The 25527-nt window shown below is 44.9% G+C and overlaps 1 protein-coding gene across 1 annotated transcript in view; it reads left to right on the top strand.

Moving 5' to 3' along the window:
• Positions 1-265: 265 nt before the first annotated feature.
• The window catches only part of LOC112214656 (lysine-specific demethylase 6B-like), a 151807-nt gene continuing 126545 nt past the window's right edge, over positions 266-25527 (top strand). The window contains 3 exon segments of the mRNA XM_042327173.1: positions 266-910; positions 6857-7007; positions 7129-7162. The gene's annotated coding sequence lies outside the window, so the exon portion shown is untranslated.

The raw sequence follows: 25527 nt of genomic DNA, 5'->3' as shown, positions 1-25527 counted from the left end.
TATGAAAACTTCACTATATAAAATAACTTTATAAATCCTAAATGCCCCTTATGAACTTGCATTATGTCCAACTGAAATTATAGCAGAAATTATTGATCAAACCCTCAAATAATGGAAAAATCAGGGTCATTTGTGCTCTGGAGAATGGAGCGCTAAGAGCATTTCAGCAAGCCCTACAGTGTGTTTGCCAGTGAGTAATAAGGCTGGCAGTTTGTGTCCAAGACTCGTCCACCAAAAATAAACCTGCATGAGAGGGAAAGAGAGAGAGAGCGAGAGGGAGGGAGGAGGAAGATAAGAGCCATTACAACAGAAGAGTTGGGGAAACAGTATGCGTTTCAATTCATTAAGAACTGCGCAATTTCTTAGTATCCATCGCCGCTTTGGTCCCGGTGTCCTAAAATATATTGATATCTAAAGGCTTGTTTGGATTGAACATGCGTGTGGAAAACCCGCCCGCGGTGCACGCATAGCCTATACCGGCGGTTGTAGCAGCTACGTACTTGGCTTGGGGATTTTGAAACGGAATGTTCAATTCTTCTGCGAGAGGGCTGTACATTCATTTTGGAAGACGATATGCAAGATTAGAGATTACTGTACAGCTTTGAAATTGTGCAACAACACGAGACTAATCGTTGTGCCATGCCCATGGCTGATTCTCTAAATGCTCTCATCTCTCCCAAGCAACGATTTCATGTGTCTGCGTGTACAGTTTCTGCAAGACGACATTTTCTAAATGGAGTAAGGATTTTTGACACATTATTCAGCTATTACTTAATTTGGGGAACGGTTTTGGGAGGCTACGTGGCTGAACGAACGTCATTCGTGTGGAAAGAAGATGTGTTACGATGTTTTTTTTTCGGTTAGTGTGCAGCAACGGCACCTCCCATGAGAAAGCAGCATGCACAAACAGGTACGATAAACGATTTTACTGTTACAGACTAATTAACACAGGCTTATAATGTTGCATAATTAACCAGAATTGCCGTATCAGAGAATGTTTGGCCAAAATTAGATCTAGAACGAATGGTATTGAGTGAATGCCTACTTTATAGGCTACTGGTATGCTATGTCCAACGATTGTAACCAACGCGCATAATCATCTCTTAATTAGGATGCATTGTTCCAAACATTTATTACACAGGCTACAACGTAACACGGTAGATGAGAAGTTTCCTATTCGTTGCCTAAAACTACTAAGACGTAGGCTTTAGGAAAAGTAGCAAACGCATTTTGCATGTAGTGTTTCTGCCAGCTGCGTTTTATCCTTTCACAATTAGTAATATCGAAAGTGTTTGCAATATGGTCATCTGGTTACAATAACGATGGGTTTACGGGAACCCTGTATGAGTAGACGATGTTGTAATCGCCTAGTGACGGGCTGGTGTGCTGCTTTCGGTTCAACCTTTTTACTCTTCTAAAACGTGATCAAAACCTACATGTGGCTTGAAGTTGTATCTTTCTCGGTGGTGCCAGGGTCCAAAATGTCCTGTCTGTGATATTTAATGAATTAATGGTTAAGTAACCGCGGCCATTGAATGAAATCTGGGCCTTCTAGTGTTCGGGGAAGGAGTGTCGCATTTTCTTTCTGAAATGTCATGTGGTGAAGTTGTGGCGGGTTCCGTAGAATTTCCAGGAAAAGCGTTTGAATTTGTTCAATGTAAAAATACAAAAAATCTCCATATCCTTGCCAGTTCTGTCTCCGCCCACTTGATTCACGTCCTTATTTTCGCCACTAGAGGACGCCACAGGTCTGTAAAATGGGCTTGACGTGGCTCTGCCTGGCTATCAGGGTTTTCTGCTGGACGTTTTAAAAGGTTATGGTTAGACATCATCCACCCGAAGCTTTTATTTTGACGTTGATAGATTACCACCTAGCTTTACAAGAAGCCTACTGATCGTAACAGTTTATTGAGGGCTGATAGTTGGCACCCACTTCACTTGAAAAATAGTTTGCCCTACAGCCAATTCTGTCGAATCAAAATAATTTGGAAAAAAACTATCAGATTTCGACAGAAATATGGCTGAGACGCAAAGAAAGTTCTAGGAGAGGGGCTACAAAAATGATCAGATTAATGTTGCCATGGAGAAAATTCAAAACAAAACGAGACAGATTCTTGCGTTCTAACTACCCGCTATTTAAAGCGTTCTGAACAAATTAAGGGAATCGTTCACAAACATTGCAACATTCTAAAATCCGATGACAGTCTCTGTAATGTGTTTTCGAACCTTCCCTTGGTCGTATTCTCGCGGGGCAGAAATCTAAGAGACCAATTGGTACACTCTGATTTACCACCCCAAGATATTCCTGAACAACGTCTATTTGCGCCCCTACTGGATGGAAATGACAAATGTAATGTCTGTGTTCAATGCACTTATAAATGTAGATCCCTCAAACACCCACAAACAGGGAAATCGATCCCAATTAAAGGTGTTATTACGTGTTCCACGTATGCAGTTATTTATCTTATAACTTGTCCTTGTGGTAAAAATTATGTGGGTAAAACAAAGCGCGAATTAAAAGCACGTATCTCAGAGCATCGTAGCACCATTATGTGTAAAAACTTTACTTATCCAGTTGCGGCCCACTTCTTGGAGGCAGGCCACTCGATTTCGTCTCTGCGTTATATTGGCATCGAACATGTCACCCTCCCTAGGAGAGGGGGTGACCTTGATAATTTATTGTGAAAACGAGAGGCTGCCTGGATCTTTAACTTAAAGACTATTTCTCCCTTCGGTCTCAACGTAGACTTTGATCCTGAAGCCATTCTTGTGATTATTGTGACTTTGCCATTGTAATTGTTTAAGCTTGTGTAGTCGAAAATGAGTTTATGATCGTATGCTATCCATTTGTTGTTTGTATGCTGTTCTTTGTATGCCATTTTAATATTTGATAATTAACCAATGATATTAGGCCACTCTTGGCCATGATTACAGACACCTGTGTCTTTTGACACTATATAAACGAGTCATCCCGCAGTGTTTGTGATTATACCCTGATGAAGACAGCTTGGCTGTCGAAACGTTGGTAATGACATTTTTTTTGCATCTGAGCTCCTAGTGTGCGGCCCTCTTTTACTTTCACGCTTTCTACTCCGCTAGCCAGCACGTCGCCTAAACAGTTGTGCGTTTCTTTTCTTCTAGATTATAACTAGTAGTCACCAAGAAAATACTTGTAGCTGAGATTAAATCAAGTCAAATCGTATTTGTCAGATGCTTCGTAGACAACAGGTGTAGACTAACAGTGAAGTGCTTACTTACGGGTCCTATACCAACAATACAGAGTGAAAGATAAGATACCAAATTAAATAGAAATAGTGACAAAATTCAAACATATTGGGTGCGTTCGTAGATTCAGAGCGTTTTTGCTCCGGAGTGTTCCGAGCGCACACTGGACGTTCTGGTCGAGGAGTAAATTCTGGGTTGATCTGAGCGTTCTGACCTCACAACGGCACCCAAGCTAACTGGCTAACTTGCTAGCTACTTCCAGACACAAATGAGAGAACAGCTGACCATTTTACTCGCCCAAGCAGGGCTGATTAGACGGTTTCATGTTATCCAGAGCGTTGGTGACTGTAACGTTGCTTGCTGGCAACTACTGAATTATGATTTTTCTCCGAGGTTTACTGACACTTGTCATATTCAAGGGGTTTTGAGCGTTTGTATATTCCTCAGTTATTCTGCGCTCTGGCACCCGCAGAGAGGGCTATGAAATCGGAGAAGATAGCCAGAGTAAATTTACGAACGCACCCATTGACGCAACACACACTCACACATAGACACACTTTAACATTCTTCACATACGCTACTCTGTTTATTATCTATCCGGATTGCCTAGTCACCTTTACCCCTACCTACATGCAGTGGCGATTTTAGCATGTACATCTTGTTGGGGCAAACACATTTTTTGGGGGGGGTGGGTGCATGCCAGCAAAGCTACTACACAACACTAAACAATACAGTAAAACGGTGACACATGGTATCCACAAACTGTTAGGGCCAACAGCAGAGGCCCAACAGCATTCCCATCACCTTACCGCTGCTATGTTACGCCCCTGAAAACAGGGGAGAAATAATCACGAGAGTGATACGGTGTTGTATTCTCAATTTAACGTTTAGTTCAATGAGAAAAGACCGCGATTTTCCCCAGGAATATGGGTGGAGACCAGAGCAATCGATCTCCGGCTCATAGATTAAGAGCATTTCGTAGATGACAGATGAACACTTTTAGGCACCACAAAATAAAGTAATCAATATAACGTTTACACATTACTCTCACAATTCGTACCCTTTGACAGATTTTAACTTTAACACAATTATATGAATGTTATCAATCTCTATCAACTAATACTGAATGCATCTTCTTAACCTTAGATGTTTTAAGATCCTCACATACTATGAACTTACTAATACTTTTTAATGTATAACAGGCTATGAATATTTCCTTTACCCTGTTACACTTACACCTGTCTATCAGCGGAGCCTTGTCTGGCAACGGTTCATTCAGCCTCATTTACTGCCTTTTAAAAAAACATAGCTGATATGGTTGACTTGTTTAAACAAATGTGTTTTCTACTGACAATTGAGATGTACAAACTATGGCATAAGGGGATGACAAGCGCATAAGAGGCCATCCGTAATTTTGATTAAGACATTAATGAGCGAGCTAAGACGGACGTAGTCAATATAACTATTTATTCAGCACTTTTTAAATGTACAGCAACATAATTCAGAACATGGCCCGTTCTTACATTATTCTCCCTGTACACCAAGTCTGAATCGTAGGATAAGAAAAGGGAGCATATAAGCAGACAGTGAATGCTCTTACAATATCCGTCTTTCGGATGGGACGTTAAACGGGTGTCCTGACTCTCTGAGTTCATTACAGATCCCATGGCACTTATCGTAAGAGTAGGGGTGTTAACCCCGGTGTCCTGGCTAAATTCCCTATCTGGCCCTCAAACCATCACGGTCACCTAATAATCCCCAGTTTACAATTGGCTCATTCATCCCCCTCCTCTCCCCTGTAACTATTCCCCAGGTCGTTGCTGCAAATGAGAATGTGTTCTCAGTCAATTTACCTGGTAAAATAACGGGTAAATAAAATTCAATGATTACATTTCTCTAAAACAGGTTATAGGCTACATGTGACCCACCAAGTCAGAACAGTAGGCAAAATTAAGAGGTGAAAATAAACCAAATTATTAAGGTGAGGCACATGGGCTACTAACAACTTACTACACAACATACACTTAGTATTACTTTCTTAGCTACAGTATACATATTTCCTTGGCATTTTACATCATTTATGCATCAGTATACAATACATTTTTGGACTCATCTTGTTGTGCTCACTTGAACAGGAAGGTGGAGCGGCGGTCCTTCATTGGAACATTTTGTCATCAAAGTCTGGCATTTTCTGAATTTATGATGCTTTCAAGACAACTGGGAACTCTGACAAAAACAAGGTCGAATGATGATAACATCAGTGATCTTCAGGTCATAGATCGAGAAAGAGGCCCAAGTTCCCGATTTACAATTCCGAGCTGGATGACCGTTCAAAACATATTTTCCCAGTCAGAGCTCAATTGTTTCCCAGAGTTCCCAGTTGTCTTGAACTCACTGAAGTCAGATTTCCCAGATCCGAGTTAACAGTTGTTTTGAGCACGGCAGAATTCATGCTGGATTGATAGCATGGCCAATGTTGCTCTACCCTTAGATTTGGTGGTGTTGTAGTCTCCCCATGAGTGACAGAACACTGAGCCAATCACAGCGCAACTAGAGAACATTACCAACCCCTACGCTACGTATTTTCCGCTGGCTGCCCCACCACCACATAAAGCACTGAGCTGCACCTGCGTTTTGGAGCTGTCTTACTCAAAACAACAACAAAAAAGAGACCATGTTTGTATGCAGCTTTATTAACTTATTTTTGCAAACTGATATATGACAAATATTAATTCCAAGATAACATGAAAAACAGGCAACCTTTTTTTAGCTTAAAATGTAGGGCTCAAAACCCACCCTGAATGATGGGTTGCCACCGCCTACATGCATATATTACCTGTACATATTACCTCGTACATATTACCTCGTACATATTATCTGCACATATTACCTCGTACATATTACCTGCACATATTACCTCGTACATATTACCTGCACATATTACCTGTAGATATTACCTCCTACATATTACCTGTAGATATTACCTCGTACATATTACCTCGTACATATTACCTTGTACATATTACCTGTAGATATTACCTCATACATATTACCTGCACATATTACCTGCACATATTACCTGTACATATTACTACCTCGTACCCCTGCACATTGACTCGGTACCGGTACTCCTTGTATATACTGTAGCCTCGTTATTGTTATTTTATTGTGTTATTATTTCCTTTTTATTTGGCATATTGTTTGTATTTTTAACTCTGCGTTGTTGGGAAAGGGCTCGTAAGTAAGTATTTCACGGTAAAGTCCTCACCTGTTGTATTCGGGGCATATGACAAATGCATTTTGATTTGATGTGGCCTCGAAATGCTCACGTGATACAATCAGGAATCCACTAGAGACCGACACACACTCCGACAATACTCCGTCTAAGTGTCTCCTGCGTCTAGGAATGGCTGAAGCTGCTGACATAAAAATGCTGGGGATGTTGTCACATGTTCAGGATGTGTGTTAATCTATAACAACAAATGAGCACCATTATTACTAACCGCAATGCTCTTGTGAGCTCCCTGATTTCTCCTCAGACACACAACTTAAGTCCTTACCTGTCATGCCAGGCCTCTAGGCTTCTCTTCAGTTCTAATGTCATTGCACTGACGTGCTTCTCTCTTCGCAGCGGAACAAGGCCTAACATGATGCCACGGCCTCGGTGTGCTGTTGGCATGGGCCAGCCTGGCATCACCTGAACAATCATTAAAGATGTTAACATCACGGTCAAGGGCTTTGCAGCCACAGCGAAGAGCCAATCATAATGAAGTGTGGGAATGGTAAGTTTGGCGTCTTATCAAGTGATATCATTTGATTCAAAACATATTTTTTTTAAAGAAAGTGGATTTTAGAGCATTCTGCATTGCGCCGACAGAATGATTTGATGTTTCTCTCTTGCAGCGGGGCCGTCTGGTTGGAGCACGCAGTTGGCCGGGTAAGGAAGTGTGTCTGTACATTTCTGTGCATTTATACAAATGCTGATGTTGTGCATCTGTGTTTGTGTTTGTCTGTGTATGTTTGCGTCTGTCACTGTTTGTATACAGTGACTATAGAAAGTCTCCAGCCCCCCTTTGGATTTCTTCACATTTTATTGTGTTACAAAGTGGGATTAAAATGGATTTAATTGCCATTTTTTGGTCAGTGATCTACACAAATACTCTCATGTCAAGTGGACAATTTTTTTTTAAGACTAATAAAAATGAAACACATTATATGTTAGAAACACCTTTGGCAGCGATTACAGCTGTGAGTCTTCTTGGGTAAGTCTCATAAGAGCTTTGCACACCTGTGTTGTGCAATATTTGCCCATTATTTTCAAAACTCTTCTAGCTCTGACAAGGTGTTGGGGATCATGGCTAGACAGCAAGTATTGCCATAGCTTTTAAAGCAGATTTAAGTAAAAAGCAAACTTGGCCACTCAAGATCATTCACTGGATTCTTGGTAAGCAACTCCAGTGTCGATTTGGCTTTGTGTTGTAGGTTATTGTCCTGCTGAGAGGTGAATTCCTCTTTCGGTGTCTGGTGTAAAGCAGACTGCAGCAGGTTTTCCTCTAGGATTTGCCTGTGCTTAGCTCCATCCCGTTTATTTTCATCCTATAAAATCTCCCCTGTCTTTCCCGATGTCAGGCATACCCATAACATGATGCAGCCACCACCATGCTTGAAAATAAGGAGGCAGTTACTCTGATATTGTGTTGGATTTGCCCAAAACATAAGACTTTGCATTTAGGCAAAAGAAAGTGTATTCCTCTGCCGTGTTTCTACTTTAGTACCTTGTTGCAAACATATTCATGTTTTGGAACAATTTTATGATGTATATTTTGTATTCTGTTATTTAGGTCATTATTGTGCCGTCACTACAATGTTGATCCATCGTTTTTCTCCCGTCACAACCATTGAAAGGTTTTTAAAATCACCAATGGCCTCATGTTGGCATCCCTGAGCAGTTTCCTTCCTTTCCTGCAGCTCAGTTCAGAAGGACGACTGCATCTTTTATGTGTCTGGGTGGTGTGATACATCATCCACAGCATAATTATTAACTTGACCGTGCTTAAATATGTATTAGGTATTTGATTTGTTATTGTTACCCATCTACCAATCACTGCCCTTCTTTATGAGGGATTCGAAAAGCTCCATGGTCTTTGTAGTTGAAGATGTATGTATGTCGGACAGAGGAAGGGGTAGTCATTAAAAAATCATGTCAACCCCTATTAATTCACAGAGTGATTCCATATAACATATTATGTGATTTGTTAAGACAAATTTTACTTCTGAACTATACTGAACAAAAAGTGTTGGTCCCATGTTTCATGAACGGAAATAAAATATTTGCCATGTGCACAAAAAGCTTATTTCTCTCAAATTTGGTGCACAAATTTGTTTACATCCCATTAGTGAGCATTTCATAATCCATCCACCTGACAGGTGTGGCATATCAAGTCAAGAAGCTGATTAAACAGCTTGGTTATTACACAGGTGCATCTTGTGCTGGGGACAATAAAAGGCCATTCTAAAATGTGCGGTTTTGTTACACAACACCATGCCATAGATGTCTCAATTTATTTCAATTGGCATGCTGACTGCAAGAATGTCCACCAGAGCTGTTGCCAGATAATGAAATGTTAATTTCTCAACCATAAGCCGCATCCAACGTCGTTTTAGAGAACTTGGCTGCATGTCCAACCGGCCTCACAACCGCAGACCACGTGTAACCACGCCAGCCCAGGACCTCCACAACCGCCTTCTTCACCTTCCGGATCGTCTGAGACGAGCCACCCGGACAGCTGATGAAACTGGGGAGTAGTTCTGTCTGTAATAAAGCCCTTTTGTGGGGAAAAACTCATTCTGATTGGCTGGTCTTGGCTCCCCAGTTGGTGGGCCTGGTTGCCAAGTGGGTGGGACTATGCCCACTCGTGAAATCCATAGATTCGGGCCCAATGAATTTATTTTAATTGACTGATTTCCTTTTATAATCTGTAACTCAGTCAAATCTTTGAAATTGTTGCATGTTGCGTTGATATTTTTGTTCATTATAATTTAGGCTTGCCTAAACAAAGGGGGTGAATACCCCATCTCGTAGTTATGACACTGTTATTAATGATTAATTAGAGGTTTTTATGTGTAGCTCATTGACAACAACAAAAAAGTCAATTAAATCTATTTCAGTCCCACTTTGTAACGCAACGAAATGTGGGGAAAGAAAGTTCAAGGGTGTGTAAACTTCCCCTAGGGACTGTATGTCTGTATCTGCTTGCACTGCTACAGGGGGACCCGAGGCCTGCTCCTCCTCCGTCTGTATGATCACAGCTCAGTGCTATTAATGAGAGGTAACGATGGAGGGATGATCAACGGGAGAAAGAGAGCGAGAGAGATCTCTGGTGTGTTTTCTGGCCACTCCTCCCTCGTTCACAGCAGTGGTTATCTGCTGTCCTCCTGTGACTGGGCGGTCTGACCTGTGTGTGTGTGTGTGTGTTCTGGTTTTGGCTCACTCTCACTGTTAACAATTTCATACATATCTCTTGACGCCTGCAAAGGGAATCCAGTTGTGTGTGGTCGATTTGGTTTGGACTGTAACTGGGCGGATACCCTTGCTATCCACTCTCCTCTCTCTCGCTCTATCGCTCGTCCATGTTTCTCGCTTTCTCTCTCTTTCTCTCCCTCTTTGTTAAATCATGACAACATGTCACAGGAGAGCTCTACGTTGTGTTTCTTGGTGGGTGCCAGAACACACACACACACACACACACACGACGTTCAGCATTTTGGCCCTGTGCCGAGAGGCCCTGTCTGGGATCAGCTTATTTCCTGGAGGGGAGCGAGCAGCCCAAACAAGCGCACACACACACACCTTGTAACACCCCACACACCCTTCTCTCTCTTTCTTTCTGTCTCTTACACACACACACACACACACACACACACACACACACACATGCCCCTGTCCCCCTTCTCCCCAGGACCCCACAGAGTCACACCTGGGTCTCTCAGTCAGTCAGCCTCTCTTTCAGCTGTATCACATTACCACTGGGTATTGAACATGGTCGAGCACACATTGACTGCCTGCCAAACACTGTGGCTTTGTGTGCATGCGCGTATGTGTGTGTGTCTGTCTGTTGAAGTGGGAGGTGTAGATAGAAAGTAGTTACTGGTCTTAAAAGGCCTAAATAATTCGGAGGAGGTACGGGGTAGAATCATGTGCACATGAGAAGCATTGGTTGTGTGTGCTGATACAGAACGTGTTATTTCTGTCTGAGGTTTGCTGTTTTGTTGTTGAATATCTCATCTTTCCTTTTACTTGTTACTGTTGTCTGGCTCTGTAACAGTTGACCTTGAATGCAGTGTGTGCATGAGAGAGATGCGGGACTGTTCTGGGAAATCCAGACCATAAACCATCAGAAGGTCGAGTTGAGCGCTTGCATTTTTTACCATGACAACCCTGTCCATCAGCAGCCATCACACACACACACACCAGGGTTTCCGTTAGGAAAATGTGGCGCTGGACAACTTGACCGGGAAGATTTTAATTGGCCATTTGAGAAATGTACCGGACCCATTATGCATTGGGTGTATAACCCGTTAGGGCGTCGACCCACGGGGGCGTATCTTTCCTTCAAAGTCTTACAGTCATCTTCATGAATCAAGTCGACAATCTACTGGCAAATCCTTTTTAATCCTTGTCATATGAAGAGAAATAATGAAGAGAAATGATAGATAAAACGTATCGGTGCTCATTGGACATAAAGATTACACACCAAGTTGGAAATCGCAAATTCAACAAGGAGTCGTTTGGAAGGAATCAGTGGCTAACTGCAGGCGTTGCAAAGAAACAACTAACGTTAGCCTGCTATTCAATGGAGTGGCTGTGTGTGTGTGTGTGTGTGTGTGTGTGTGTGTGTGTCCCGAGTTCCCACCATAAATCCATAGAATGCCAGACTTTGATGACAAAGTTTGATGCCAAAATTTGCCCACAAAGGACCGCTGCGTCACCTTCACAAGGTGAGTCCAAAAATATATTGTATGCTGCTGCATAAATGATGTAAAATGCCAGGGAGATATGTATACTGTAGCTAAGAAAGTAATGCTAAGTGTATGTTGTGTAGTAAGCTGTTAGTAGCTGTTAGTAGCCCATGTGCCTCACCCTAATAATTGGGTCTATTTTCACCAATGCGGTATTGTAAACACAGTGCTACTGTCAGTGCTACTGACAGTAGTGGTGGCGCTTGGCTTGCACCTGCAAATTCAGCACACACACAACATTCTACAATATAATTTTGTTATTTAACGTGTCAAATAGTGTTATATGACGTATCTTTTTTGACACGCAAAGACCCAAACGGCGTTCAATGTGCCTCACCCTAATAATTTGGTCTATTTTCACCTCTTAATTTTGCCTGCTGTTCTATCTTGGTGGAGCACCTATAGCCTATGACCTGTTTTAGAGAAATGTATTCATCGAATATTGTAAGAGCTTTAATTTTCTGTTTATATGCCCCCTTTATTTATCCTACTGTTCTGACTTGGTGTACAGGGAGAACACTGTAAGAACGGTCCAAGTTCTGAATTCGCTGTACATTTCAAAAGTGCTGAACTGCGTCCGTCGTTGCTTGATCATTAATGTCTTAATCGAAATTACGGATTGCCTCTTATCCGCTTGTCCCTTTATGCCGTAGTTTGTACATCTCAATTATCAGTAGAAACCACATTAGTCATATCAGCTATATTTTTTTAAAGGCAGTAAATGAGGCTGAATAAACTGTTTCGCTGATAGACAAGGCTCCGCTGATAGCCAGGTGTAGCTGTGGTAAGGTGTTGGGACAGCTTTATGTAGGCCCTAACAGTTTGTGGGCACTGTTTGTCAGTGCTACAGTGCAATTCATGTATTGTTTAGTGTTGTGTAGTGGCTTTGCTGGCATGAATCCCACAATTATTTTTATTTTCCCCCCACCAAGATTTACATGCTAAAATCGCCACTGCACTACTTCCATATACACTGAATGGTCAAAACATTATGCATCTTTCCATGACATAGACTGACCAGGTGACTCCAGGTGAAAGCTATGATCCCTTACTGATGTCACTTGTTAAGTTAACTTCAATCAGTGCAGTTGAAGGGGAGGAGACAGATTAAAAAAGGATTTTTAAGCCTTGAGACATGGATAGTGTATGTGTGCCATTCTGAAGGTGAATAGGCAAGACAGAATATTTAAGTGCCTTTGAACGGGGTATGGTAGTAGGTGCCAGGCGCACCAGTTTGTGTCAAGAACTGCAACGCTGCTGGGTTTTTCACACTCAACAGTTTCCCGTGTGTAGCAAGAATGGTCCACCACCCAAAAGACATCCAGCCAATTTGACACAACTGTGGGAAGCATTAAGAGTCAACATGGGCCAGCATCCCTGTGGAACACTTTCGGCACCATGTAGAGTCCATATCCCGACGAATTGAAACCGTTCTGAGGGCAAAATGGGAGGTGCAACTCAATATTAGGAAGGTGTTCTTAATGTTTTGTACACTCAGTGTATACTTCCATTCATTTTTTGAACTTGTACCAGGCTACCTTCAGACGAGGTCCGCTGGCGGCCCGAGAGCAAAACAACCGACAAGTACGTGTCCGTGAGAGTCTCACTTCTCCATATCAGTGTGTAGCCCAAACTGTTCATACGCCACAGACAGAAGTTGGCAGATCGGCGGTACCGACTACAGTCCCGTGAGGCGGAGAACATGGTCATTTTGTGGTCATATTTGATTGTAGGTCAAACCGTTCAGACTCACAGACATTTTCGTGAGAAGACACATTTCCGGGATGCCTCGTGGTCTGACAAACACCACTGTGGCTCGGCCACCTTCCACCCCAGATGCGGAAGGCCGCCGTTGGCGGATGTGGGGGATTGAGACGTGTCCCGTGCAACAACAACAACCAATATATATCTCTGGCTTAAACAGCCAGATTTTGATGTGGAGGATATTATTATGCTAATTATATATAACTTTGTGTCATTTTCATTCTGGTTTTTATGACTAACCACATGACAATGATTTTGAGAAATGACAACGTTCAAATTGAAAAGAAACTGTTCCACGGAAATGGGCATATGAAATCACAACTGGCACGCAGAACGGCAAACATGTTAGGATCAATGGGAAGCTTTCCCCAGACTTGAAACTTACACGCGCCGCCTATGGAGTCTTTAGAAAATAATTGCCTCCGTGTTTCCATGGTAGGATTTTGCTGCCTCCAGCTCACATTGTTAAGTGGTGGGTGACACGCTGACAGCCTGTTGTCTGCACTTGAATGGTGAATAGGAGGCACACTTCAATAACCAGTTGAGAAATAAAAATAGTAGCTATTATTAATCGTGCACCAAAACAGATGAATTTATTGGCTTTAAATTATTTTAAAAAATATTTTAAAAATTGGCTCATGGAAACCCTGACACACACACACACACACAAACTGTCTTCTTCTCAGACATCTGCATATTGTCACCTTCACTCTCCTTTCACTCTCTCATCCCAGTTGCTTTCTTCCTCCCTTTATCTCTCTCTCTCTATACCCCTTTAACTCACTGCTATTGCTCTTTATTTTAATGACTGTGGCTGGATACTGTAGGACCACGAATCCTTAACCAGACAAAACGGATACAGAGAGAGAGAGAGAATGTTGGGGGGATAGATATTTATAGAGAGAGAGAGAGAATGTTGGGGGGATAGATATTTATAGAGAGAGAGAGCGAGGGATAGAGAGCTGACTCAAGACTGCTGGAGGGAGGTGGCCGGAAGCTGTGGGACCAGAGAAGAGAGAGCTGGAGCGGCTTTCGTACACCTCCTTCACGGAGCGAGGGAACATAGCATCACACTGAGGGAGGAGGAGAAGAAGGAGCCAGGAGAGAGAGGAGGAGGAGCTGACATCATCCACTGTGCCCACCTGCTGAAGACATGGGCACGCAGCAGACATCGTGTGTGTGGCAGTGTATTAGTGCCACTTGATGGGATCAGTTACATTAATGGGCTGGTTTGTGCGATCGAACAGGAGAGAGGAGAGAAGAGATGGGCGCCTGTCAACGAGAGACTGAAATAAGATGGAGTGACAATGAGTGAGAGGGATGAGATGGGAGCGCTAGAGAGAACATGAGGCTGTTAGAGAGTAATGTGATGAGAAGGGAGGGAGAGAGAGAGGGATGTGATGAGATAGAAGAGCTCTCCTCTGCAGTGCATGTTATCTAATATACCCCCCTCCCCTGTGAAACAGATTTTACAGAGAGACAGAGGGGTAAAGAGAGAGGAGTAGAGATAAACAGAGAGAGAGGAGTAGAGGGAAGCAGAGAGAGAGGAGTAGAGATAAACAGAGAGAGGAGTAGAGGGAAGCAGAGAGAGAGGAGTAGAGATAAACAGAGAGAGAGGAGTAGAGATAAACAGAGAGAGAGGAGTAGAGATAAACAGAGAGAGAGGAGTAGAGATAAACAGAGAGAGAGGAGTAGAGATAAACAGAGAGAGAGGAGTAGAGATAAACAGAGAGAGAGGAGTAGAGATAAACAGAGAGAGAGGAGTAGAGATAAACAGAGAGAGAGGAGTAGAGATAAACAGAGAGAGAGGAGTAGAGATAAACAGAGAGAGAGGAGTAGAGATAAACAGAGAGAGAGAGCAGAGAGAGAGGAGTAGAGATAAACAGAGAGAGAGGAGTAGAGATAAACAGAGAGAGAGGAGTAGAGGGAAGCAGAGAGAGAGGAGTAGAGATAAACAGAGAGAGAGGAGTAGAGATAAACAGAGAGAGAGGAGTAGAGATAAACAGAGAGAGAGAAGTAGAGGGAAGCAGGGTTTGACAGCAACAAGATCTCATAGTTTCCCTTTGAAATTCCACGTCAATTCTGCGGGGTTCATTGTTCGTGGTTACAAGGTTCATTGTGCGTGGTTACAGGGTTCATTCTGTGTGGTTACAGGGTTCATTCTGCGGGGTTACAGGGTTCATTGTGCGTGGTTACAGGGTTCATTCTGTGTGGTTACAGGGTTCATTCTGCGGGGTTACAGGGTTCATTGTGCGTGGTTACAGGGTTCATTCTGCGGGGTTACAGGGTTCATTCTGTGTGGTTACAGGGTTCATTCTGCGGGGTTACAGGGTTCATTGTGCGTGGTTACAGGGTTCATTCTGCGGGGTTACAGGGTTCATTCTGCAGATTTACAAGGTTCATTCTGCAGGGTTACAGGGTTCATTCTGCATGGTTACAGGGTTCATTCTGCGGGGTTACAGGGTTCATTGTGCATGGTTACAGGGTTCATTCTGCGGGGTTACAGGGTTCATTGTGCATGGTTACAGGGTTCATTCTGCGGGATTACAGGGTTCATTCTGTGTGGTTACAGGGTTCATTGTGCGTGGTTACAGGGTTCATTCTGCGGGGTTACAGGGTTCATTGTGCATGGTTACAGGGTTCATTCTGCGGGGTTACAGGGTTCATTCTGTGTGGTTACAGGGTTCATTGTGCGTGGTTACAGGGTTCATTCTGCGTGGTTACAGGGTTCATTCTGCAGGGTTACAGGGTTCATTCTGCAGATTTACAAGGTTCATTCTGCGGGGTTACAAGGTTAATTCGGTTCATTCTGCGTAGTTACAGGGTTCATTCTGCTGGGTTACAGGGTTCATTCTGCTGGGTTACAGGGTTCATTCTGCGGGGTTACAGGGTTCATTGTGTGTGGTTACAGGGTTCGTTGTGCGGGGTTACAGGGTTCATTGTCCGTAGTTACAGGGTTCATTGTACGTGGTTACAGGGTTCATTGTCCGTAGTTACAGGGTTCATTGTGCATGGTTACAGAGTTCATTCTGCGGGGTTACAGGGTTCATTCGGTTCATTCTGCGTAGTTACAGGGTTCATTGTGCATGGTTACAGGGTTCATTGTGCGTGGTTACAGGGTTCATTCTGCGGGGTTACAGGGTTCATTCTGCGTGGTTACAGGGTTCATTCTGCGTGGTTATAGGGTTCATTGTCCGTAGTTACAGGGTTCATTGTGCGTGGTTACAGGGTTCATTCTGTGTGGTTACAGGGTTCATTCTGCTGGGTTACAGGGTTAATTCTGCGTTGTTACAGGTTTCATTCTGCGTGGTTACAGGGTTCATTCTGCGGGGTTACAGGGTTCATTGTGCGTGGTTACAGGGTTCATTGTGCGTGGTTACAGGGTTCATTGTGCGGGGTTACAGGGTTCATTCTGCGTGGTTACAGGGTTCATTCTGCGGGTTACAGGGTTCATTCTGCTGGGTTACAGGGTTCATTGTGTGTGGTTACAGGGTTCATTGTGCGGGGTTACAGGGTTCATTGTGCGGGGTTACAGGGTTCATTCTGCGTGGTTACAGGGTTCATTCTGCGTGGTTACAGGGTTCATTCTGCGTGGTTACAGGGTTCATTCTGGTTACAGGGTTCATTGTGCGTGGTTACAGGGTTCATTGTGCGTGGTTACAGGGTTCATTCTGCGTGGTTACAGGGTTCATTCTGCGTGGTTACAGGGTTCATTCTGCGTGGTTACAGGGTTCATTCTGCGTGGTTACAGGGTTCATTCTGCGTGGTTACTGGGTTGAAACAGAAACAACTCAAAGGTTAACAGTTTAGGCTCATCATTCAGAGTGATTAAGGTTCGGGCTATGGTTTGGGGAAGGCTTACAACAAAATAATGAAAAACGACGTGCTATTATGATCAGGTATGAACCGAATTCACAGTATTCACACGCCTTGATAGAGTGTTGTGAACTGCACCATAGTACATGGGTCTAAGCAGCGTGCCTCAGCGCCGAGCATCATGATTTCGCGCCCAGTGCTGGCCAATCGCTCTTCTTTCTTTGTCCGATGAGCTCCGAGGAAGGCACATATCCACCTTCTCAGAACTTTTTCAAACGTCTGAAATTGCCGTTTATTTCTAGTGACCAGCCTGGTGAAAGATGGAGAAGGAGAGAGATACATGTAGAGATAGTGAGGGGGGAGAGAGAGAGATAAATAGACGTAGAGATAGTGAGAGAAAGATCGCTAGAAGTTTACCCACCTCTGTGCTCTGTGGTTGTCACGGTGGCAAAAACTGTTAGTGGCATCCTCCCTGGCACCTCTCTGCCTCGCTCGGAAACACTCAGACCTACTGCTACATCAACTGTCACCGCCACCATACTGTGTGCGTGTGTGTGTGTGTGTGTGCACCTGTGTAAAATACCTTACCATGATGTGAGAGGTGTTGAGAGCTCCTAGATGGTGTCAGATAAGTGTTTGGTAATGTGTGTGTAGAGAGGGCACAGGTGTGTCAACACTGCAACTCTTTAGGGGGCTGGTGAGGGTTAGTTTGTTTGTTAGATGGTATTGGTTAGAGATTGGGGTGTAACTGAACATTGTTTTAAAGACTCAGATATTGCTGTTGTTTTAGCCTTCAAATATGACATGGAGATTATTTACCTTTATTTAACCAGGCAAGTCAGTTAAGAACAAATTCTTATTTACAATGACAGCCTACGCCCGCCAAACCCGGGCTAATTGTGCGCCGCCCTGTGGGACTCCCAATCACGGCCGGATGTGATACAGCCTAGATTCGAACCAGTGGTGACGCCTAATGCACTGAGATGCAGTGTCTTAGACCGCCGCGCCACTCGGGAGCCCAATGGCTCAAAGGATCTGTTAGTCTTAGTGAATGTTTATTTATTTTGGGTGGGGGGAAAAACACAATCCCATCAAATCCTGCCATGTTTTCTTTTCTCGGTCTTTCCCCAAATCTCTCGTTTAGAAATCCACCCCCAAAATCACTGCTGTTCTCTCCTCCCCCCTCTGTCCTACCAACTTGACCTTCTCTGTTCCCTTCCCCCATTTCCTCTGGCTCTTGTCCTCCTGATCTGGCTTTCTGATCTCATGTTACCCTGTACCCCCTCCTCTACACCCCACTGACCAACCCCCCTGCCTTTGTGTGAAAGGGGTGTAAAGAAGGAGAAAAAGGGGAGAGGAGAGTGCCCTATGGATACGGTGTATAGGGGACGATAGACCCTGCTTTGTCTTCCTACTCTGAGCTGTGGTTATATAGTCAGCAACCTGTTTTTTTTTATCATGGATATTGTTATCGTAATATCATAAAATCATACAAAATATATATTTTTGCTGATATTTCTTCATTCCCAGTCTAAATCTGTGTCTTATTTAAGTAAGAGGTCTGTCTAAATCTCTGTTGGAAGTAGGAGGTCTGTTCTCCAGCCACTTGGTAATGATCTTACAACATGGATTCTGTCCATTTAACCTAAACGGACACACACACACACACACACACACACAAACACAAACACACACCCACACACACTCTGACAGATGTAGACATTAGCCAGATACCTGTTTAGTAGATCAATCAGTCTATCTCCTCTGCCCCCCATACACACACAGCACCCACCCCCATACACACACAACCCCCCATACACACACAGCACCCCCCATACACACACAACTCCCCCATACACACACAGCACCCACCCACACACACACACAACTCCCCCATACACACACAGCACCCACCCACACACAACTCCCCCATACACACACAGCACCCCATACACACACACTCCCCATACACACACAGCACCTACCCACACACACAACTCCCCATACACCCCCATAAACACACAACTCCTCCATACACCCCCCCATACACACACAGCACCCCCATACACACACAACTCCCCCATACACACACAGCACCTACCCACACACACAACTCCCCCATACACCCCCATAAACACACAACTCCTCCATACACCCCCCATACACACACAGCACCCCCATACACACACAACTCCCCCATACACACACAGCACCCACCCACCCACACACACAACTCCCCCATACACCCCCATAAACACACAACTCCCATACACACACAGCACCCCATACACACACAACTCCCCCATACACACACAGCCCCCTCGTACACAGCCCCTCACACAAACACACAGCCCCCTGGCCCCAGAGAGAGAACTCGTTAACCCCTGGTCAGGCTGTATAGACAGCAATGCTGGCTGGAGGTGTAGTTACATGTAGTTGTCAGTAGGGGGTGATGTGGAGCCTGGCCCTGTGTCAGTCAGTCTGCAGCCTAAGCCTCCTAATCACAGTCTTGGAGAGGCTCAGGTTTAATGAAGGGTTAGGGCTCAGCAGACACAACATGGCCTCTGGGTGCCAAGCATACTCCATCATGCCCTGGTGTGTGTGTGTGTGTGTGTGTGTGTGTGTGTGTGTGTGTGTGTGTGTGTGTGTGTGTGTGTGTGTGTGTGTGTGTGTGTGTGTGTGTGTGTGTGTGTGTGTGTGTGTGTGTGTGTGTGTGTGTGTGTGTGTGTGTGTGTGTGTGTGTGAGTGAAAGGATAGACAGAGTTTGTGTGTGAGTGTGTCAGGATTGGGGTCAATTCCAGTCAATTCAGGAAGCAGTACACTGAAATTCCAATTCTCTTCAGTGCTTTTCCATGAGGAACATTTGGAATTGGGTTTGCTTCTTAAATTGACTGGAATTGAAATGGAATTGACCCCAACCCCGGTGTGTGTTTACTGTTCAGAGTATCACTTTTTTTCACAGGCACGGAAACGTGTGTGTGTGTGTGTGTGTAGTTCAGCTGACAGGCGCACCTACTAACCTGGCTAATGCCAGACAAAGCTGCTTCCAGACTACACTCCCTCCTGTACAGAGACTGTGAAAAAGTGATGCTGTGATACTCTGAACAGTAGACACACATGCAACACGCATGACCATTATAAACACTCACAGACTTAAGAGTCCTGGTCGGTATGTTGTGGAGCCTCCTCCTGTCCTCTCGTCCTCTCCTCCTCTCCATGGTTGAGTCTATTCCTGGAAAACCAGCCACCACTCACGTTACCATGGCTAACCTAATTAGGAAAGCTTCTGCTGAGCCGCTGGACTCAGAGAGAGCCCAGACTAATCATACACACACACCGGCACAGAGATACACACACACCGGCACAGAGATACACACACACCGGCACAGAGACACACACACCGGCACAGAGATACACACACACCGGCACAGAGACACACACACCAGCACAGAGACACACACACCAGCACAGAGACACACACACCAGCACAGAGACACACACACCAGCACAGAGACACACACACACCAGCACAGAGACACACACACCGGCACAGAGACACACACACCAGCACAGAGACACACACACCAGCACAGAGATACACACACACCGGCACAGAGACACACACACCGGCACAGAGACACACACACCAGCACAGAGACACACACACCAGCACAGAGACACATGAGCGGAGAAATACACATTCAATCAGATTGTTTACTCTATACACATACAATATGATATGATATGATGCAATCACAATAGAAGAGTACTGCCAACTACATCATAGTAATAATACCACAGACAGAGGTAAAACACATGCACTACGTTACTGACGTGCATACAACATTTATACAAAATGAATACAAAACTAGCCTGGGTGCCAGTCGGTTTCTGCTAACATTCCACTGACTCCTTGTACTTCCAGGCTACATTTAACCTACACAGCTGGGAAGATCGGTTGATAACAAGCTCGCAGTTTTGCCAGTGAACCCAACAAGAATTAGTATGATCTTTTATCCCTCACAGAAGATAAAGGAAGTCTAGTACCTCCAGCTGTCTGCGGGCGTCGTCCTCCCATGGCCCTAACTAATACTAACTCCTAATGAAAGCCTGGACTAATTGAGTGTGTAATGAGTGTTCATAGTAAAGTATGCTGGCCGTGTGTGGGGAGATAGTAAAGTATGCTGGCTGGTTAAACCCATGAGAAGGTTTGTCAGTACCTTTAATTACCTGCTGTTCATTTTGACAGTCCCTCTCTTCAATAGTTTGGTGTGTGTGTGTGTGTGTGTGTGCGTGTGCGTGCGTGGTCTCTGGTATCTTGTGTGGCTATTGTCGCATCAGCCCAGATGGATTACTTCCGTACACACACACACACACACACAAACATAGAACATACTTACAGACACTGAGGGCAAACATCCGCACATACGCACACACTGAACAGACACAGTTGTTTTGTTAAGTCCAGCCTCATTTATCACTTTATTCATTGTCTTTGAGTGCCTCAGTCAGCCTTGGTATCTGATAAACTCTCTATGTCTCTCTCTCTCTCTCTCTCTCCCTTTCTCTCTCTCTCTGTTTTTGTATCTCTTTCTCTCTGTCTCTCACCTTCTCTTCAGTGAGAGAACAAAGAGAGTAGCAGCAGTGTGTGTGTGTGTGTCTGTCTGTCTCTGATGAACAGCAGAATGAGGAGATGTTACACCTCTTCATGTTTTATGTCTCAGAGAGAGATAAGGCCCCTAACAGACATTAGGACTTTAACCCTGTCTAACATTCACTCAACGCTCTCACAACGCTGAGAAGAATGCGGCTAATGCCAACTCGTTATGAAGACTAGGCACAATGGGAAAGAAGCAGGAAACACACACTGCTGAGAATGGAAGCATGTTCAGGATGAGTGTCAAGGGTTGTAAACGTTGTTGAAATGTTCTGAGAACGCCATCAATGTATTTGATGTGATCGAGGGAGTTTGTTTCGTCTAAAAGTCATTTCTCTTTGTTTTTAAAGGCATCTGTCGTGGTTTCTGTTAAAATAGCAAACACACACAAGTGTGGAGCTGTTAGTGCTGAGAGAAACTTGTCCGGTCCGTGCGGAGCAGACACGGAGACGGAGAGAAGAGAGAAGGCCAATGGAGAGGGATGGAAAACAGTTGCTTCGCAAGCTTACAAATACATGATGTAAGTGAATGATAGTTGGTATTCAGCAGTCATAAAACTCTGCCTTGTTTCCGTTGAAGATCTGCAAAAACAGTGATTTTGTCAGACAGCGTAGGCAGCAGGTCTAAAGAGATGAGATGATGACTTGGAAGGAAATAATAAAGTCCTCAAATAAAACAAATGTTATTCAAGTAAAGTGAATATTTGATGGTTAATAAGTGATAAGCAGTAATTGCCAGTCACTACCATCATGTGACTTTTATTCATTGAAATCAAAAACGGTGATTCTTTTATTTTTTATCAAACCGAACCCGACATCAAAAAGCACTAATCGCTCAACACTATGAGCAATAGTGAGTAAATCGAGACTGTTGAGCATCTTTGTCTCCTTAGCAAACAGTCATAGTCTTTGGTGCCCATGAGTTTTGTTTATTTCTGTAGTTGTACTTCCTGTGGCCTCAATTGAGTTGGTGTATTTACTAGAAAGCAAGCAAACATGTACAGAATGTACACTAAGTGTGTGCAGGGGGATTGAGGGGTGAGGGGGTTAAAGGGGACAGCCTACCTACATAGGCCATGCCAGGAGCAGGGTTCTGTTGCCATGGTGAAAATGGAATCCAAAATGCAGAGCTCCTGGGAGCCTCCTGATTGGCTGAAGGACCGTGCATGGGATTGTGATGTGTGCTGTCAGCCGGCCAATGGGACACAGACAGAGCTGTGGCTGTTGCTAAGGGGAGTTGCTTGGAATGGAGTCAACTGGGTTCTTTCTCTGTCTCTCTCCTCTCTCTCTCTCTCTCTCTCTCTCTCTCTCTCTCTCTCTCTCTCTCTCTCTCGGCTCCCTGTCTCTCTCTCTCCAGTCTGCTGTTTGCCCTCATTGACTCCGTCTCCCTCCGCTCTCTCCCTCCTTCCTTCCTGTCTCTCCGCTTTTTTGCACTTCTACACATGTGAAGGGGGAAAGAGCACATGTTGAGAAATTCACTGAATATTTCATGCAGACAGCTTGCTGCTGTGTGTGGCGTTTCTATGTGTGTGTGTGTGTGTGTGGCGTTTCTGTGTGTGTGTGGCTTAGGCCTGCGAACTGCTGCTGCTCCTGCACACATCGAGAGGTGTGTGTGTGTCAGGGTAGATATTGGGTAGAGGGTAGATATTGGGTAGAGGGTAGATATTGGGTAGAGGGTAGATATTGAGGGTCTCTTATAGAGGTGAAGGGAGATTGAAATTAGTGATGGGGGGAAATCGCTAGTTACATATCACAATATTATTTTGGACAACGTTATATCGATAATTTGACTATCGATTTGTGAAAATATAATAAAAAATAATACAAATACAAATAATATAACATTTTGTTTAGGTGGCGTTAGCTAGAGCTAGTGGGCTATACCTGGGCCAGTTAGTGCTAGTGGGCTATACCTGGGCCAGTTAGTGCTAGTGGGCTATACCTGGGCCAGTTAGTGCTAGTGGGGCCAGTTAGTGCTAGTGGGCTACCTGGGCCAGTTAGTGCTAGTGGGCTATACCTGGGCCAGTTAGTTAGTGCTAGTGGCTATACCTGGGCCAGTTAGTGCTAGTGGGCTATACCTGGGCCAGTTAGTGCTAGTGGGCTATACCTGGGCCAGTTAGTGCTAGTGGGCTATACCTGGGCCAGTTAGTGCTAGTGGGCTGCTAGTGGGCAGTTAGTGCTAGGGCCAGTTAGTGCTAGTGGGCTATACCTGGGCCAGTTAGTGCTAGTGGGCTATACCTGGGCCAGTTAGTGCTAGTGGGCTATACCTGGGCCAGTTAGTGCTAGTGGGCTATACCTGGGCCAGTTAGTGCTAGTGGGCTATACCTGGGCCAGTTAGTGCTAGTGGGCTATACCTGGGCCAGTTAGAGCTAGTGGGCTATACCTGGGCCAGTTAGGCTAGTGGGCTATACCTGGGCCAGTTAGTGCTAGTGGGCTATACCTGGGCCAGTTAGCGCTAGTGGGCTATACCTGGGCCAGTTAGTTAGTGGCTATACCTGGGCCAGTTAGTGCTAGTGGGCTATACCTGGGCCAGTTAGTGCTAGTGGGCTATACCTGGGCCAGTTAGCGCTAGTGGGCTATACCTGGGCCAGTTAGCTAGTGGGCTAGTGGGCTATACCTGGGCCAGTTAGCTAGTGGGCTATACCTGGGCCAGTTAGTGCTAGTGGGCCTGGGCCAGTTAGCGCTAGTGGGCTATACCTGGGCCAGTTAGCGCTAGTGGGCTATACCTGGGCCAGTTAGCGCTAGTGGGCTATACCTGGGCCAGTTAGCGCTAGTGTGGGCCAGTTAGCGCTACCTGGGCCAGTTAGCGCTACCTGGGCCAGTTAGCGCTAGTGGGCTATACCTGGGCCAGTTAGCGCTAGTGGGCTATACCTGGGCCAGTTAGCGCTAGTGGGCTATACCTGGGCCAGTTAGGCTAGTGGGCTATACCTGGGCCAGTTAGCGCTGGGGCTATACCTGGGCCAGTTAGCGCCAGTGGGCTATACCTGGGCCAGTTAGCGCCTATACCTGGGCCAGTTAGCGCCAGTGGGGGCTATACCTGGGCCAGTTAGCGCCAGTGGGCTATACCTGGGCCAGTTAGCGCCAGTGGGCTATACCTGGGCCAGTTAGGCTGGGCTATACCTGGGCCAGTTAGCGCCAGTGGGCCCTGGGCCAGTTAGCGCCAGTGGGCTATACCTGGGCCAGTTAGCGCCAGTGGGCTATACCTGGGCCAGTTAGCGCTAGTGGGCTATACCTGGGCCAGTTAGCGCTAGTGGGGGCTATACCTGGGCCAGTTAGCGCTAGTGGGCTATACCTGGGCCAGTTAGCGCTAGTGGGCTATACCTGGGCCAGTTAGCGCTAGTGGGCTATACCTGGGCCAGTTAGCGCCAGTGGGCTATACCTGGGCCAGTTAGCGCTAATGGGCTATACCTGGGCCAGTTAGCGCTAATGGGCTATACCTGGGCCAGTTAGCGCTAGTGGGCTATACCTGGGCCAGTTAGCGCTTGTGGGCTACACCTGGGCCAGTTAGTGCTAGTGGGCTATACCTGGGCCAGCTAGCAGCCCACTAGCAAGTCAACATGTCTTCGGCACTCTCTCTCTCTGTGCTTCTACACCTGCATTGCTTGCTGTTTGGGGTTTTAGGCTGTACAGCACTTTGTGACATCTGCTGATGTAAAAATGGCTTTATAAATACATTTGATTGATTGATTGATTGTCCCTCTGCAGCAGACATGTGGTGGGCAATATGTTCTGAACATGAAATCGCACTACAATCACAGTATCAAATCAGAATCCATAGAGAATCCGGAGGATCGCAAAACATACTGTGTCAGTGTCAAAGTGTCATGATAATATCGTATCAGTGTCAAAGTATCATGATAATATCGTATCAGTGTCAAAGTGTCATGATAATATCGTATCAGTGTCAAAGTATCATGATAATATCGTATCAGTGTCAAAGTATCATGATAATATCGTATCAGTGTCAAAGTGTCATGATAATATCGTATCAGTGTCAAAGTATCATGATAATATCGTATCAGTGTCAAAGTGTCATGATAATATCGT

This window comes from Oncorhynchus tshawytscha, linkage group LG09 (genome assembly GCF_018296145.1).
Source record: "Oncorhynchus tshawytscha isolate Ot180627B linkage group LG09, Otsh_v2.0, whole genome shotgun sequence".
In the NCBI taxonomy this organism is placed as follows: domain Eukaryota; kingdom Metazoa; phylum Chordata; class Actinopteri; order Salmoniformes; family Salmonidae; genus Oncorhynchus; species Oncorhynchus tshawytscha.
Note: the sequence above shows the minus strand (reverse complement) of the source record. Positions and strands in the feature narration are given on the sequence as shown.